General features: G+C 41.6%; 1 protein-coding gene across 1 annotated transcript in view; it reads left to right on the forward strand.

Moving 5' to 3' along the window:
• The window catches only part of LOC115136004 (cell adhesion molecule 1-like), a 500413-nt gene that overhangs the window by 357847 nt on the left and 124105 nt on the right, over nt 1–18461 (forward strand). The gene's annotated exons all lie outside the window — the stretch shown is intronic.

The raw sequence follows: 18461 nt of genomic DNA on the forward strand, positions 1-18461 counted from the left end.
CATTAAGTACTGCAGTGCATCTCCTCTTCATGGACTGCACCAGATTTGCCAATTCTTGCTGTGAGATGTTACTCCGCTCTTCCACGAAGGCACCTGCAAGTTCCCAGACATTTCTGGGGGGAATGGCCCTAGCCCTCTCCCTCTGATCCAACAGGTCCCAGACATGCTCGATGGGATTGACATCCGGGCTCTTCGCTGGCCATGGCAGAACACTGACATTCCTGTCTTGCAGGAAATCACACACAGAACGAGCAGAATGTCTGGTGGCATTGTCATGCTGGAGGGTCATGTCAGGATGAGCCTGCAGGACGGGTACCACATGAGGGAGGAGGATGTCTTCCCTGTAATGCACAGCGTTGAGATTGCCTGCAATGACAACAAACTCAGTCCGATGATGCTGTGACACACCGCCCCAGATCATGACGGACCCTCCACCTCAATCCCGCTCCAGAGTACAGTCCTGCGTATAATGCTCATTCCTTTGATGATAAACGCGAATCCGACCATCACCCCTGATGAGACAAAACCGCGACTCGTCAGTATAAAGCACTTTTTTTATTTAAAAAATTTTATTTCAATTTTTTTTCTCCCCATTTCGTAGTATCCAATTATTAGTAGTTACTATCTTGTCTCATCGCTACAACTCCCGTACGGGCTCGGGAGAGACGAAGGTCGAAAGTCATGGTTAGCGTGCACTGCGCCCGGCCCGCCACAGGAGTCGCTGGTGCGCGACGAGACAAGGATATCCCTACCGGCCAAATCCTCACTAACCCGGACGACGCTAGGCCAATTGTGCGTCACCCCACGGACCTCCCAGTCTAGGCTGGCTGCGAAAGAGCCTGGGCGCGAACTCAGAGTCTCTGGTGGCACAGCTAGCGCTGCGATGCAGTGCCCTAGAACACTGCGACACCTAGGAGGCCTGAAGAGCACCTTTTGCCAGTCCTGTCTGATCCAGCAATGGTGGGTTTGTGCCCTTAGGCGACGTTGTTGCCGGCGATGTCTGGTGAGGACATGTCTTACAACAGGCTTGCAAGCCTTCAATCCAGCCTCTCTCAGCTTATTGCAGACAGTCTGAGCACTGATGGAGGGATTGTGCGTTCCTAGTGTAACTCGGGCAGTTGTTGTTGCCATCCTGTACCTGTACCGATCCTGTGCAAGTGTTGTGACACGCGGTCTGCCACTGAGAGGACGTTCTGCTGTCCGTCCTCCCTGTAGCGCTGTCCTAGGCGTCTCACAGTATGGACATTGCAATTTATTGCCCTGGCCACATCTGCAGTCCTCATGCCTTCTTGCAGCATGCCTAAGGCATGTTCATGCAGATGAGCAGGGACCCTGGGCATCTTTCTTTTGGTGTTTTTCAGAGTCCGTAGAAAGGCCTCTTTAGTGTCCTAAGTTTTCATAACTGTGACCTTAATTGTCTACCGTCTGTAAGCTGATAGTGTCTTACCGACCGTTCCACAGGTGCATGTTCATTAATTGTTTATGGTTCATTGAACAAGCATGGGAAACAGTGTTTAAACCCTTTATATTGGAGATCTGTGAAATTATTTTGATTTTTATTAATTATATTTGAAAGGCAGGGTCCTGAAAATGGGTGTTTCATTTTTTTGCTGAATTTATATGGTGGAGGCTCAATCAAACTAGTGGTCTTGACAACTTTCTTATGTCATTCTCGCTCGCACCAAAAGTCCCCTGTTGATAGGGGACAGATTTGTATTTATTTATTATTATTTAACCTTTATTTAACTAGGCAAGTCAGTTAAGAACACATTCTTATTCACAATGACAGCTTGCCATCAAATAATTGGCTTATACATTACTCTTACAGAATTTCCACATGGGTGAGGATATTGGACATTTTATAAAAAATCATAGGATAACAACTTGTTTTTCACCAGGACAGAAGAATGTATAACTGACTTTATCCTTCATAACATTGATACAGCAGATCCCCTTACCGAATGGGACACTTTTTTAATGTGTCTTTAGAGGCCATGCAATTCAATACTCATCTTTAAAACAAAAGCAATTTAACTCAAAGAATCCATATTAAAGGATATAGAGAGACTAACAGTACAGATAGATAAATCAGATAGATCAATAAAAACAGTACCTTAGAGGCACATAATATGTTAGAGGAAAAACAAAAGAAATGGAAGAACTTATTCAAGAAAGATTAAGCGTAATATATTATAAAAAATAAAGCTAACAGGATGGGATATGGGGAAAAATACACCAATTTCTTTTCAATCTTCAATATAAAACTGCTACCAAAAGTAATTTACTGTAATTTGTTACAAATGACGGGGTCACCCATGATTCACCAAACAATATTTTGAAAGAGGATTACCGTGTAGTTTACCAATAAGATGGTCTGGTAGTGAAGTGGACATACTTGGTATTCATATCCCGAAAGAAAGAAATTACAACCAACTAATTGCAGCATTAACGCAAAAATGGAAGAGGTAAGTGGAAGGGGGAGAAAGTAAGGAACTTGAGTCGCCCCTGTATTAAAGACCAAAATTGGCTAAAGGAAATTGTGATAAATAAAAAAGTTTACCAGTTTCATTTAAGGACCAAAAAACGGACAGCTGTGCCATATAGATAGTTGGGAAGAGATTTTCGATGTACCGATTCCATGGCACATGTTTTATGAACTGATACAAAATATTGCTGGATTCAAAAGGTTCGAATTTTTCCATTTTAATTATTATACAAAATTTTTGCAACCAATAGAATGTTATATATATGAATGTTATATATATATTATATATATATATATATATATATATATATAGAACCATCCCAGCTCTGCATATTTTGCTGCGAAGAGACAGAATCATTAGATCATTTGTTTTGGTTACTGTCCATATGTAGCTTATTTCTGGTCGCAGGTTCAGGAATGGCTGACAACATTTACCTGGAGCTAACTCTGCAAATTGCACTGCTGGGTGATTTAAAAAGTCATAGTCAATCAATTAATAATATAATAATACTCTTAGCAAAAAGGTTTATCTTTAATTTACAATATGTAGAATGTATGAGAATAGAAAGGTTCAGAACTTTTGTGAAACATCACGGCACAGTTGAAAAATATATGGCAAATAGAAATCAAAACTGGATGGTGTTCAGAGATATAGAGGAGGGGTTGAGTGAAGCTAACTATTGTAAACTATACTGTTTCTGTCAAATGTATATAGGGAAAGGGAAAGGGGGATACCTAGTCAGTTGTACAACTGAATGCCTTCAACTGAAATGTGTCTTCCGCATTTAACCCAACCCCTCTGAATCAGAGAGGAGCAGGGGGCTGCCTTAATCGACATCCACGTCCTAAGAGTTGTTGTCCAATAGTTTACTCCAATTAGGATAGGGATGGTAGGGTTAGGGGAAAATAATAAAAGGAAAATATCTTAAATATACAGTACCAGTCAAAAGTTTGGACACACCTACTCGTTCCAGGATTATTCTTTATTTTTTACTATTTTCTGCATTGTAGAATAATAGTGAAGACATCAAAACTATGAAATAACACATATAGTACTGAGCAGCAGGTTTCCGAATACTTTATTTTGTATTCATGTACAAGGTAGCTGTGGAGAGACAGCCAGGTGCTAGAGCCACATAGTACATACACTTAAGTGTGCACTCTCTCACACACACACACTAACACACACCGCTAACCAAAAGGAGAATCGGTGAGTGTGGAGGAGGGGGGAAGAGGGATGCTGATAGCCTGTGTTCTGCTGCAGTGCCCTCTACCTCCCCACCTCTCTCTTTCTCTCTAAGTATGTATCTCCCTCTTGTTCTCTCTCAACATCTCTCTCTTTCTCCTCCTTCAGACTGTCTGCAGGGTTTCAACCAGTTTTTGTTTATCTGGCTGGTAGTGGAGGAGATGAGCCCACTCTATCGCTCCTATCTCTCTCCTTCCCTGCCTCTCTCCCTCTCTCCTTCCCTCTCTCCCTCTCTCCTGCCTCTCTCCCTCCCTCTCTCTCCCTCCCTGCCTCTCTCTCCCTCCCTGCTTCTCTCCCTCTCTCCTCCCTGAAAGAGATTTCCAAATGAGCGAGCATAATGGCAGGCCCTCTAGTTATAGCACCACTGCCTCTGATGCATTAATCTCTGGGCTGCCACCCCCTCCCCTCCCACACACACACACACACACACACACACATACAAAGTAGTACAGATAGACACTCACGCCATGCTGGTGCACATACACAAATCCCTTCACAGAGAGTCACAGTAAATGCACACATAATCATGCATTAATCACATGCATGATCATCAACATTAATCACATGCATGATCATCAACATAAATCACATGCATGCAAGCAGCTATACACGCACACACACACTTAATGACACTAAAAGCACACACACACACACATCGTCCCATCACGCCACTGATTTGGACGCTTTTCTGCTCTCCTTCTCTCCATCCATCCATCCATCCACGGACAGCTCCCACGTGACCTCCATTTTACTGGTCATTAGCACCACACAGGCCTCCCCCTCCTTCTTTACTTCTCTTCTCCCTCCTTTATTGAAAGGCACTGCAAATGTCTCCCCACTGTCTCCTCTCAGTGGAGAGGGGGATGATGATGAGGGAGGAAGGGAATAATAGCACAGAAATGCTTTTGAAGGATTTTCTCTGTTTTTTTCTCCTCCAAAGTGTTGATGCAGAGGTCAGTTTATAAACACTGTCTCCTAATCTGCATAAAAACGCCATGCTATTGTTGCTAATTAGCCACTACAAAAGCTTCTTCAAACTTTTCTTTGGGACGAGTAATCACAACTTAAGCTTTAGGCCCTTTTTGTATTGGAATATGCTTTATGAATATCGGTGGCATTGGTTCACTATTAACATAAAAAGTAGTACAGAAGTGTTTTTTTGCGTGTTTTTTACAGTTATTTTTATTCATATACCTCTGGAGACATAAAAAAAAAACACTTAGTGAAATTACAAGGGGAAGCATAGAACAAGTCAAAGACGATGTGGGATCATTCCAAGTCATTCCCTTTGAATGAGGTAGCTATCTCAAATACTAAAACATCCTCAGTATTTAAGAAACCATGAACGTTTCTGAGGAAAATTAAACCACTTGACGTCGTTCAATGATTCAACATCATCCCTATCAAACCTTTGATCTTATTACTGTGCGATAAAATATCTCTAAAACGTCCTTTTTACTCCCTTTAATAAGATTTGTTTAATCTTAAAAGCAGGCCATTTCTAAAAGGCTTAAACCAGGCTTAATGTATTTTATATTCTTGAGCAGCAGGGTACTTTTAGCCTGGTCCCAGATCTGTGTGTGCTGTAGAATCAACTATGGTTTGGCATGACAATGGCCGTAGAAGTTGGCATGACAGCCTAAACACATTGGTACATGGGTAGGGTTATTTGCATTAAGGCAGTGTACTGTATGGGAATTTGATGTTTTTTTACAATACAGTGTCTAGTTGGTTAGGGATTTTGGCAGGGCTGCATCACTGTGCATTTCAGGTTGAGAACTCAAGATAAAAGAAGTGCCTCTTGTTTTTTGAGAGAACACCAGGGAAACTCACACACACACTGAATTAGAGGTCGACCGATTAATCGGAATGGCCGATTAATTAGGGCAGATTTCAAGTTTTCATAACAATCGGAAATTGGTATTTTTGGGCGCCGATTTTATTATTTTATTTTTTTACACCTTTATTTAATCTTTATTTAACTAGACAAGTCAGTTAAGAACACATTCTTATTTTCAATGACGGCCTAGGAACAGTGGGTTAACTGCCTTTTTCAGGGGCAGAGAACGACAGATTTTCACCTTGTCAGCTCGGGGGAACCAATCTTGCAACCTTAACTAGTCCAACGCAATAACGACCTGCCTCTCTCTCGTTGAACTCCACAAGGAGTTACGCGAATGCAGTAAGCCAAGGTAAGTTGCTATCTAGCACTAAACTTATCTTATAAAAAACCATCAATAATAATCACTAGTTAACTACACATGGTTGATGATATTACTAGATATTATCTAGCGTGTCCTGCGTTGCATATAATCTGACTGAGCATACAAGCATACAAATATCTAAGTATCTGACTGAGCGGTGGTAGGCAGAAGCAGGCGCGTAAACGTTCATTCAAACAGCACTTTCGTGCGTTTTGCCAGCAGTTTTTAGTTGTGCGTCAAGCATTGCGCTGTTTATGACTTCAAGCCTATCAACTCCTAACTAATTCCTATAATAACTACAACCTAAAAATATTGAAGACTCATGTTAAAAGGAACCACCAGCTTTCATATGTTCTCATGTTCTGAGCAAGGAACTGAAACGTTAGCTTTCTTACATGGCACATATTTTACATGGAACATATTCCACTTTTACTTTCTTCTCCAACACTTTGTTTTTGCATTATTTAAACCAAATTGAACATGTTTCATTATTTACTTGAGGCTAAATTGATGTTATTGATGTATTATATTAAGTTGAAATAAGTGTTCATTCAGTATTGTTGTAATTGTCATTATTACAAATAAATGTTAAAAAAATCTGCCGATTAATCGGTATCGGCTTTTATGGCCCTCCAATAATCGGTATCGGTATCGGCGTTGAAAAATCATAATCGGTCGACCTCTACACTGAATGCTAGCGGATGAGAGTCATATCATCTGGGGTGCTTAGATGCACCCTGTCAAACACTTCTCAGTGAGATATGACTATTTGACCTCCAAATTCACCATGTCAAAATAGTGCATTGTTTGTTTGTTGTAAATTGTCTCCTTAGCTGTAGTGTGATACATAAGATAAGCGTAAGCAGAAGCTACAGTCCTAGTTAACTGCTGGGACAATAGACCCTTCAAAACTAATCTGACATAACTGGATAGGTGTAACGAATACAGTGGCAACCTTGCTTTCACCCAATTAGATCAGATATCATCTCAAGGTAGAACCTGCCTTGTGCATATCAACAGAGTCAAGTGCTCTACAAACATTCCAATAACAGTCTAGCTACATTACCTAGTTATTGCCGGTTAGCTTTAGCAGGATACAGCTCACCAAGGGGTGTGGCACAGTAAGAGCCTATCACTGCTCACTGCCTGTTTAATAGCCTGCTGTGTGCTAGCTAGCTCAAGAGCCCCTTCCATATGCAAATCCACTGGTAAATGGTTAATGCTAATTTGACACTGGTGCTATTTTCACTGACTGAACGTGCTGAGCGTGTACTGGGGGTCTACCGGGCCCTGGCTGCCGGACCCTCTACGCTCCCCTCTAAATAGAGGACAGGGCCAGTGAGGGCCCGGTGACCTTTCCAACCCAGCGGTGCGCTGCAGCCTTCAGCCAGCTGTCTATGACATGCTGCGCAGGTGGTCTTCTCCCAACTGCTGGTGCTCTCTCTCTCTGTCAGAGTAAACGGCGAAATATACCACACACACTGGCGCATACACACGCGGGTCTCTCTCTTTCTCACACAAACACACGCACACACACACACACACACACACACACACCTACTCAAATGTGTGCTCCACACTCAGACAAGTGCAGTAGAGCTTACAAACACAGGGTAGGCTAGTACAGATCATCCTCATCTGACAAGTTTAATCTAGGCCAGAATGATCAATGCTCTGTGCTAGCGCTTTTGAATTCCACTAATTAAATACAAAGATAATGTAACAAATCTGTTTGAACAAGTTATGCAAATGCTACAAATAGTCTTTGGCTACATGACAGCATTCACAGAAAGCAAATGCACATCGAAGTGGGCCTACAGCAAAGCTAAAGTATGTTGCACATGCAAACGTTGCACATTTGCTTAGAATTCATGTATTTTATTGTTCAATCAATTCATTGAAGCATAGATACAATAGCCATCCTCCAATTACTATACACATGTCCCTATTCCCATTATGGATCTATTAGACCAGGGTTTCCCCCCTCCTAAATGCACGTGTTGTTTTTTTGACCTAGCACTACAAAACTGATTCAAATGACTAACTCATCATCAAGCTTTGATTATTTGAATCAGCTGTGTAGGTGCTAGGGTCGAAAACCAAAATGCTCACTCAGTGGCGGACCCCAGGACCGAGTTTGGGAAACCCTGTATTAGACCATATCTATCTTGTTGTTTTACTTTCTGGTCAGCTGCATGCAGTGTTGAGCTTTCCCCAAATCACTCTTGATGAGTACTGCTATATTGCTAGGTTTTTGCTAAAGGTTCATCCAATATGCACACACATCTCTCCCATTGAATTTGACACGGTGGCTCCCCCTTGTGGCTCAGACACATGCACATCTATACATGTACAGTGCATTTGGAAAGTATTCAGACCCCTTGAATATTTCCACATTTTGTTACGTTACAACCTTATTCTAAAATAAGTAAAATAAAATCCCTCAGCAATCTACACACAATACCCTAATAATGACCAAGTGAAAACAGGTTGAGAAATGTTTGCTAATTTATAAAAACTAAAAACAAATACCTTATTTACATAAGTATTCAGACCTTTTTCTATGAAACTCAAAATTGAGCTCAGGTGCATCCTGTTTCCATTGATCATCCTTGATGTTTCTACAACTTGATTGGAGTCCACCTGTGGTAAATTCAATTGATTGGACATGATTTGGAAAGGCACACACCTGTCTATCTATATAAGGTCCCACAGTTGAGAGTGCATGTCAGCGCAAAAACCAAGCCATGAGGTCGAAGGAATTGTCCATGGAGCTCTGAGACAGGTTTGTGTCAAGCCACAGATCTGGGGAAGGGTACCAAAAAATGTTTGCAGCATTGAAGGTCCCCAAGAAAACAGTGGCCTCCATCAGTACACCCGCACATTGACTCGGTACTGGTACCCCCTGCTTTGTTATTGTTATTTTATTGTTGCTCTTTTATTTTTTACTTTAGTTTATTTAGTAAATATTTTTCTTAACTGGATTGTTGGTTAAGGCCTTTGTAAGTAAGCATTTCATGGTAAGGTCTACACCTGTTGTATTCGGAGCATGTGACAAATAAGATTTGATTTGATCATTTTTAAATTGAAGGAGTTTGGAACCACCAAGACTGTTCCTAGAGCTGGCTGCCCGGCCAAACTGAGCAATCGGGGGAGAAGGGGAGGTCACCAAGAACCTGATGGCCACTCTAACAGAGCTCTAGAGTTCCTCTGTGGAGATGGGATAACTTTCCAGAAGGACAACCATCTCTGCAGCACTCCACCAATCAGGCCTTTATGGTAGTGTTGCAGACGGAAGCCACTCCTCAGTAAAAGGCACATGACAGCCCGCTTGGTGTTTGCCAAAAGGCACCTAAAGTCTCTCAGACCATGAGAAACATGATTCTCATTTGGAGGAAACCTGGCACCATCCCTACGGTGAAGTATGGTGCTGGCAGCATCCTACTGTGGGGATGTTTTTCAACGGTAGGGACTGGGAAATTAGTCAGGATCGAGGCAAAGATGAACAGAGCAAAGTACAGAGATCCTTGATGAAAACCTGGTCCAGGGTGATCAGGACCTCAGACTGGGGCGAAGGTTCACCTTCCAACAGGACAACGACCCTAAGCACACAGTCAAGACAACGCAGGAGTGGCTTCGGGACAAGTCTCTGAATGTCCTTGAGTGGCCCAGCCAGAGCCCGGACTTGAACCCGATTGAACATTTCTGGAAAGACCTGAACATAGCTGTGCAGCAACGCTCACAGTCCAACCTGACAGAGCTTGAGAGGATCTGCAGGGAAGAATGGGATGAAGTCTCCAAATACAGCTGTGCCAAGCTTGTAGCGTCATGCCCAAGAAAACTCTAGGCTGTAATCGATGTCAAAGGTGTTTCAACAAAGTACTGAGTAAAGGGTCTGAATATTTTTTGTAAATGTCATATCTAAAAAAACTGTTTTTGCTTTGTCATTATGGGGTATTGCGTGTAGATTGAGGGGGAAAAAATATTGATTCCATTTTAGAATAAGGCTGTAACCTAACAGAATGTGGAAAAAGTAAAGGGGTCTGAATACTTTCCAAATGCACTGTATGTCAGAAGTTTGGACACCTACTCATTCCATGGTTTTTCTTAATTTTTACTATGTTCTACATTGTAGAATAATAGTGAAGACATCAAAACCATGAAATAACATATATGGAATCATGTAGTAACCAGAAAAGTGTTGAACAAATCTAAATATATTTCAAAGTAACCACCCTTTGCCTTAATGACAGCTTTGCACACTCTTAGCATTCTCTCAACCAGCTTCATGAGATAGTCACCTGGAATGCATTTCAATTAACAGGTGTGCCTTGTTAAAAGTTAATTTGTGGAATTTCTTTCCTTAATGAGTTTGAGCCAATCAGTTTTGTTGTGACAAGGTAGGATTGGTATACAGAAGACAGCCCTTTATGGTAAAATACCAAGTCCATATTACGTCATGAACAGCTGAAATAAGTAAAGAGAAATGACAATCCACCAGTACTTTAAGACATGAAAGTCAGTCAATCTGGAAAATTTCAAGAACTTTGAAAGTTTCCTGAAGTGCAGTCGCAAAAACCATCAAGCGCTATGATGAGACCCAGCAGAGGATAAGTTCATTATTTATTAATTTTTTATTTCACCTTTATTTAACCAGGTAGGCAAGTTGAGAATAAGTTCTCATTTACAATTGCGACCTGGCCAAGATAAAGCAAAGCAGTTCAACACATACAACGACACAGAGTTACACATGGAGTAAAACAAACATACAGTCAATAATACAGTATGAACAAGTCTATATACGATGTGAGCAAATGAGGTGAGATAAGGGAGGTAAAGGCAAGAAAAAGGCCATGGTGGCAAAGTAAATACAATATAGCAAGTAAAACACTGGAATAGTAGATTTGCAGTGGAAGAATGTGCAAAGTAGAAATAAAAAATAATGGGGTGCAAAGGAGCAAAATAAATAAATAAATAAAATAAATACAGTAGGGAAAGAGGTAGTTGTTTGTGCTAAATTATAGGTGGGCTATGTACATGTGCAGTAATCTGTGAGCTGCTCTGACAGTTGGTGCTTAAAGCTAGTGAGGGAGATAAGTGTTTCCAGTTTCAGAGATTTGTGTAGTTCGTTCCAGTCATTGGCAGCAGAGAACTGGAAGGAGAGGTTTTGGGGGTGACCAGAGAGATATACCTGCTGGAGCGCGTGCTACAGGTGGGTGATGCTATGGTGACCAGCGAGCTGAGATAAGGGGGGACTTTACCTAGCAGGGTCTTATAGATGACATGGAGCCAGTGGGTTTGGTGACAAGTATGAAGCGAGGGCCAGCCAACGAGAGCATACAGGTCGCAATGGTGGGTAATATATGGGGCTTTGGTGACAAAACGGATTGCACTGTGATAGACTGCTTCCAATTTGAGTAGGGTATTGGAGGCTATTTTGTAAATGACATCGCCGAAGTCGAGGATTGGTAGGATGGTCAGTTTTACAAGTGTATGTTTGGCAGCATGATTGAAGGATGCCAATTCTAGATTTAACTTTGGATCTGAGATGTTTGATGTGGGTCTGGAAGGAGAGTTTACAGTCTAACCAGACAGCTAGGTATTTGTAGTTGTCCACGTATTCTAAGTCAGATCCGTCCAGAGTAGTGATGTTGGACAGGCGGGCAGGTGCAGGCAGCGATCGGTTGAAGAGCATGCATTTAGTTTTACTTGTATTTAAGAGCAGTTGGAGGCCACGGAAGGAGAGTTGTATGGCATTGAAGCTTGCCTGGAGGGTTGTTAACACAGTGTCCAAAGAAGGGCCAGAAGTATACAGAATGGTGTCGTCTGCGTAGAGGTGGATCAGAGACTCACCAGCAGCAAGAGCGACATCATTGATGTATACAGAGAAGAGAGTCGGTCCAAGAATTGAACCCTGTGGCACCCCCATAGAGACTGCCAGAGGTCCGGACAGCAGACCCTCCGATTTGACACACTGAACTCTAATCAGAGAAGTAGTTGGTGAACCAGATGAGGCAATCATTTGAGAAACCAAGGCTGTCGAGTCTGCCGATGAGGATGTGGTGATTGACAGAGTCAAAAGCCTTGGCCAGATCAATGAATACGGCTGCACAGTAATGTTTCTTATCGATGGCGGTTAAGATATCGTTTAGGACCTTGAGCGTGGTTGAGGTGCATCCATGACCAGCTCTGAAACCAGGTTGCATAGCAGAGAGGGTATGGTGAGATTCGAAATGGTCGGTAATCTGTTTGTTGACTTGGCTTTCGAAGACCTTAGAAAGTCATGGTAGGATAGATATAGGTCTGTAGCAGTTTGGGTCAAGAGTCTCCCCCCCTTTGAAGAGGAGGATGACCGCAGCTGCTTTCCAATCTTTGGGAATCTCAGACGACACGAAAGAGAGGTTGAACAGGCTAGTAATAGGGGTGGCAACAATTTCGGCAGATAATTTTAGAAAGAAAGGGTCCAGATTGTCTAGCCCGGCTGATTTGTAGGGGTCCAGATTTTTCAGCTCTTTCAGAACATCAGCTGAATGGATTTGGGAGAAGGAGAAATGGGGAAGGCTTGGGCGAGTTGCTGTTGGGGGTGCAGTGCTGTTGACCGGGGTAGGAGTAGCCAGGTGGAAAGCATGGCCAGCCGTAGAAAAATGCTTATTGAAATTCTCAATTATAGTGTTTCCTATCTTCAGTGCAGTGGGCAGCTGGGAGGAGGTGTTCTTATTCTCCATGGACTTTACAGTGTCCCAGAACTTTTTTGAGTTAGTGTTGCAGGAAGCAAATTTCTGCTTGAAAAGCTAGCCTTGGCTTTTCTAACTGCCTTTTTATAATGGTTTCTAGCTTCTCTGAACAGCTGCATATCACGGGGGCTGTTCGATGCTAATGCAGAACGACATAGGATGTTTTTGTGTTGGTTAAGGGCAGTCAGGTCTGGGGAGAACCAAGGGCTATATCTGTTCCTGGTTCTAAATTTCTTGAATGGGGCATGCTTATTTAAGATGGTTAGGAATTCATTTAAAAAAAATAACCAGGCATCCTCTACTGACGGGATGAGATCAGTATCCTTCCAGGATACCCCGGCCAGGTCGATTAGAAAGGCCTGCTCGCTGAAGTGTTTCAGGGAGCGTTTGACAGTGATGAGTGGAGGTCGTTTGACCGCTGACCCATTACGGATGCAGGCAATGAGGCAGTGATCGCTGAGATCTTGGTTGAAGACAGCAGAGGTGTATTTAGAGGGCAAGTTGGTTAGGATGATTTCTATGAGGGTGCCCTTGTTTAAGGCTTTGGGGAGGTACCTGGTAGGTTCATTGATAACTTGTGTGAGATTGAGGGCATCAAGCTTAGATTGTAGGATGGCTGGGGTGTTAAGCATGTTCCAGTTTAGGTCGCCTAGCAGCACGAGCTCTGAAGATAGATGGGGGGCAATCAGTTCACATATGGTGTCCAGAGCACAGCTGGGGGCAGAGGGTGGTCAATAGCAGGCGGCAACGGTGAGAGACTTGTTTTTAGAGAGGTGGATTTTTAAAAGTAGAAGTTCAAATTGTTTGGGTACAGACCTGGATAGTAGGACAGAACTCTGCAGGCTATCTTTGCAGTAGATTGCAACACCGCCCCCTTTGGCATTTCTATCTTGTCTGAAAATGTTGTAGTTTGGGATGAACATTTCAGAATTTTTGGTGGTTTTCCTAAGCCAGGATTCGATAAAATAGCTTCAAGGTATAATGTACAGACAAAGGTATGGTAGGATGTGAATACAGTGGAGATAAACCTAGGTATTGAGTGATGATGAGAGAGATATTGTCTCTAGAAATATCATTGAAACCAGGAGATGTCATTGCATGTGTGGTTGGTGGAACTAATAGGTTGGATAAGGTATAGTGAGCAACACTAGAGGCTCTGCAGTGAAATACGCCAATAAACCCTAACCAGAACAGCAATGGACAAGGCATATTGACATTAAGGAGAGGCATGCTTAGTCGAGTGATCCAAAAGGTCCAGTGAGTAGTGAGGTTGGTTGGGGTCACGGCGATTCAGACAGCTAGCCGGGCCATCGGTAGCAAGCTAGCATAGGATGGAGGTCTGTTTTTAGCCACTTCTTGCGTTTCCGTTGGTAGGATTAGTGGGGTTCCATGTGGTAGAGGAGATCAATCCAATTTGCAAAAAAAAAAACAATAGATATAGTTATAGAGGCCCAAGGGATAAATATAAATAAAATAGTCCGATAGGTCTATTCAGATAGCAGCCGATAAGACAGCTAACGATTAGCGGACCGCAGATGGGCTTTCAGGTAACGTCGCGACGGAGGAGCCAGCCGGATAACTCCCTCGCGTAGATAATGTCGGTAGTCCAGTTGTGAAGGTGGGGCTCCGTGTTGGCAGTAAAACGGGTCCGGATAGGTGATTGTAGCCCAGGAGTGACTGATGGAACTCTTCAGCTGGCTAGCTCCGGAATAATTGATGTTTGCTCCGGAATCTATGTAAGCCGATAGTCACACGGATAGCAGCTAGCTAGCTGCGAGATCCAGGTATAAATGTCCAGAGTTAGCGGTTGAAATCCGGAAAAAAATAGGTCCGGTATGTTCCAGTCCGAGCCGCGCCGCGCCGTACAAAACTGCCGATAGATTTTCGAGCTAAAGGATAGCTGATGACCACAAACCGTGGTTAGCTGAATACTAACGATTTGCCAGTAAAGAAGCTAACTAGCTTCTGATTAGCTTCTGGTTAGCTTCAGGCTAACTTCTGGATTAGCTTCTAGCTAGCTTCTGGTTAGCTTCTATGGAGGATTACAGATTTTAGGTAAATAATACTTTATTTTTTTTTAATTTAAATTGGTGAGGCAGGTTGTAGGACAGTGTTTTGAAGATGAAAAATATATATAAAAAGGTATGCGAAGAAAGTTGTAAATATCTTGAGTTTATGGAAAATATATTGAGTTTATGGAAAATAAAAAATATATATAAAAAGGTATGCGAAGAAAGTTGTAAATATATATATATATATATTTACAACTTTCTTCGCATACCTTTTTATATATATTTTTTATTTTCCATAAACTCATCTTCAAAACACTGTCCTACAACCCGCCTCACCAATTTATATTTTTAAAAAATAAAGTATTATTTACCTCAAATCTGTAATCCTCCATATATATATATTTACAATTTACTTTGCGTACCTTTTTATATATATATTTTTTTTAAATATATTTGTTATATATATATATATATACGGGACACAACAAGATGAGGACAAAAGACGTCTGACTGCTATGCCATCTTGGAGCCAGTACATTAGAGTTACCAGCTTCAGAAATCGGCAATTAACTGCACCTCAGATTGCACCTGACAGAGTTCAAATAACAGACTCATCTCAACAGCAACTGTTTAGAGGAGACTGTGTGAATCAGGCCTTCATTGTCGAATTGCTGCAAAGAAACCACTACTAATGGACACCAATATGATGAAGAGACTTGCTTGGGCCAAGCAATGGACATTAGACCGGTGGCAATCTGTCCAAATTTGAGATTTTTGGTTCCAACCACCGTGTCTTTGTGAGATGCAGAGTAGGTGAACGGAATGTGTGGTTCCCACCGCGATGAGGTGTTATGGTGCTTTGCTGGTAATACTGTCTGTGATTTCAAGGCAAACTTAACCAGCATGGCTACCACAGCATTCTGCAGTTATAAGCCATCCCATCTTATTGAATTTAGTGGGACTATCATTGGTTTTGCAACAGGACAATGACCCAATACACCTCCAGGCTGTGTAAGGGCTATTTGACCAAGAAGGAGAGTGACGGAGTGCTGCATCAGATGACCTGATCTCCACAATCACCCAGCCTCAACCCAATTGAGATGGTTTGGGATGAGTTTGACCACAAAGTGAAGGAAAAGCAGCCAAGTGCTCAGCATATTTTGGGAGTCCTTCAAGGCTGTTGGAAAAGCATTCCTCATGAAGCTTGTTGAGAGAATGCCAAGAGTGTGCAAGCTGTCATCAAGGCAAAGGGTGGCAACTTTGAAGAATCTAAAATATGTTTTAAAAAAGTAGGTTACTACATTATTCCATATGTGTTATTTCATAGTTTTGATATCTTCACTATTATTCTACAATGTAGAAAATAGTAAAAGTAAAGAAAAACCCTCGAATGAGTAGGTGTGTCCAAACTTTTGACTGGTACTGTATGTTGAGCTGTAGCTCGGTCCCAGCTGTAGACAAGGCTATGGGATTTATCCAACTCTCTCTACTAGATTGGTTCGTTGTTGTGCCAAACATGTGTGTTAGTAGATGCACACAAGGATAGTTAGAGGAGTTGCCAAGGCACGTGCAGATTGAGACTATTTGATATTTTGAGAATGATTGATCAAATCTGGGCACTTAAGGCATGTGACATGGTTTTCTGAGTTGTAGTTTTTGAATGCAGTTTCTGACATGAGATATTTAGTTTTATCATAACTATTTGTGTTGCAGTGTCATCTCTTTTTGTTTGGTAACCACCTGCTGATATTCTCATTTGATGTACTTATTTAATTTGATCTAATTACATTTCCTAAATAAGGAACCATAATAAGAGCCATTGCTACTATGATTTTATCAACATTATACCAGATTATGCTAATGTAGCTGTTGGTAGTGACTCGATAAGATTGACATTTTCTGGATGACATCTTTGCACGTTTGATGTTGTCGTTAATGAGCGTGTTCCCTCGTAAGTATTCCCCCCTTACAATTTGTGTTTTAGTGTTTGTTTACCAGTGGAAGAACAATTAACCAAATGAACACTACCCAGGTTTTAAACTCCTAGCCCAACATAGAAGAGACTACATTTAGCAGCATCACCATGGCGATACCCACTGTACTAGTTTAGCATATTAGCATATCGTATAAGCCTATTAGCATATCATATGCGCCTAACATGTTAGCATTTATGAGCCTAGCATATTAGCATATAATTCGAGCCAAGTATATTAGCATATTGGCCAAGTATTTTAGCATAGCATATTAGCATATATCCAATAATGGCCCTCCTTATTGAAAAGTAGGCTGAATTCACTTCTTACAAGTGGGGAGTGTGGCTTGTTCTCATATGGTTCATTTGTTTTCAGGGCTGTTTGGGGTATTGAGGTATTGTTTGGAAGGCTTATTTTAAATCCTGTTTGTTAAGCTGTCTGTCCTTATCTGTCGACATTTGAGGAGGCAATTGCGTTCTTCCCCATCCTCTTTAAATGACAGGGATGTTTAGAGGTGCATGTCAACTGAGGCATGGACATTTGCAGGTTGCCCCACTGCGCATGTCACAGTCCAATCATGCTCCTCCTATTAACTACTCGGCTAGGGAACAATACATATACAGTTGAAGTTGGAAGTTTACATATACCTTAGCCAAATACATTTAAACTGTTTTTCACAATTCCTGACATTTAATCCTAGTCAAAAGTCCCTGTCTTAGGTCGGTTAGGATCACCACTTAATTTTAAGAATGTGAAATGTCAGAATAATAGTAGAGATGATTATTTATTTAAGCTTTTATTTCTTTGGTTGGGATGGTGTTCTTCAGCTTGCAAGCGTTCCCCTTTTTTTTCCCAAACATAACAATGGTCATTATGGCCAAAGAGTTCTATTTTTGTTTCATCAGACCAGAGAACATTTCTCCAAAATGTACGATCTTTGTCCCCATGTGCGGTTGCAAACCGTAGTCTGGCTTTTTTTATGTCAGTTTTGGAGCAGTGGCTTCTTCCTTGCTGAGCGGCCTTTCAGGTTATGTCGATATAGGACAAATTTTACTGTGGATATAGATGCTTTTGTATCCGTTTCCTCCAGTATCTTCACACGGTCCTTTGCTGTTCTGGGATTGATTTGCACTTTTCGCACCAAAGTACGTTAATCTCTAGGAGACAGAACGCATCTCCTTCCTGAGCGGTATGATGGCTGCTTGGTCCTATGATGTTTATACCTGCGTACTGTTGTTTGTACAGATGAACATGGTATCTTCAGGAGTTTGAAAATTGCTCCCAAGGATGAACCATCATTTTTTTTCAGAGTTCTTGGCTGAATTCTTTTGATTTTCCCATGATGTCAAGCAAGAGGCACTGAGTTTGAAGGTAGGCCTTGGAATACATCCACAGGTACACCTCCAATTGACTCAAATTATGTCAATTAGCCTATCAGAAGCTTCTAAAGCCATGACATCATTTTCTGGAATTTTCCAAGCTGTTTAAAGACACAGTCAACTTAGTGTATGTAAACGTCTGACCCACTGGAATTGTGATACAGTGAGTTATAAGTGAAATCATCTGTTTGTAAACAATTGTTGGAAAAATAACTTGTGTCATGCACAAAGTAGATGTCCTAACCGACTTGCCAAAATTAGTTTGTCAACAAGAAATTTGTGGAGTGGTTGAAAAATGAGTTTTAATGACTCCAACCTAACTGTACGTAAACTTCAACTGTATAATATGTTTTTATTTAAGCTACGCATCAAGGAGGAAAGAGATTAATCTTGGAGAAGATGAAAATCAAAAATCTCTCTCCTGACTT

Source organism: Oncorhynchus nerka, linkage group LG10 (assembly GCF_034236695.1).
Source record: "Oncorhynchus nerka isolate Pitt River linkage group LG10, Oner_Uvic_2.0, whole genome shotgun sequence".
Classification (NCBI taxonomy): Eukaryota; Metazoa; Chordata; class Actinopteri; order Salmoniformes; family Salmonidae; genus Oncorhynchus; species Oncorhynchus nerka.